The sequence below is a fragment of the Cynara cardunculus genome (genome assembly GCF_001531365.2).
Source record: "Cynara cardunculus var. scolymus isolate 2C chromosome LG 2, CcrdV1, whole genome shotgun sequence".
NCBI classification, from domain to species: domain Eukaryota; kingdom Viridiplantae; phylum Streptophyta; class Magnoliopsida; order Asterales; family Asteraceae; genus Cynara; species Cynara cardunculus.
In genome coordinates, this window is record NC_037529.1 from 58,501,517 (window position 1) to 58,502,235 (window position 719).

The window sequence follows — 719 nt, forward strand, 5'->3', positions numbered from 1 at the left end:
TTATAAGTTCAATATACAGATTTCAAGGTTTCTCGATATATATATATATATATGTATATATATATATGTATATGTATATATATATATGTATATATATATATGTATATATACAGGGGCTGGTTCAAATGCTAACCAAAATTATTGTGTTAATTTTGTTAACCGATCTTGACCGTTAATTTGAATAATAAATGGTTGTGATTTAATGATATTTAAAAATTAATTATTAAATTAATATTTTCATTTGACATATGTGAACAAAATATTAAATGGTATTTAGGTAAAAAGTAATTTATCTTTGATACACGAGTTGTCAGACATATGAACAACTTGTGTATATCTTCAAACCACATCAAACACAAAAGATTAGACATATGAACAACATGTGAACCGTATGAATATCTTCTGTATATTCAGGAGCTAACTTTGTTGTATGTACATGAACACCTATGAACCAAGGCATCTAGGGGTGTGTGTTTTCATATGTGTTCACATGTTTCACATGTTCTGTGTGTGTGTGTATGTATGTATTCATATGAACATCTAGTGACTTGAATATACATGAACACTTATGAATCACGGCATCTAAGGCTGTGTGATTTTTGATTTGTTCATATGTCAAATGTGAGAACTGTCGATTAAAATAAATGTGAATTATAGAACATGAACACGTGTGAAACCTCAATGTCAATATTGCATCATGATCAATTGTGATATTTTCA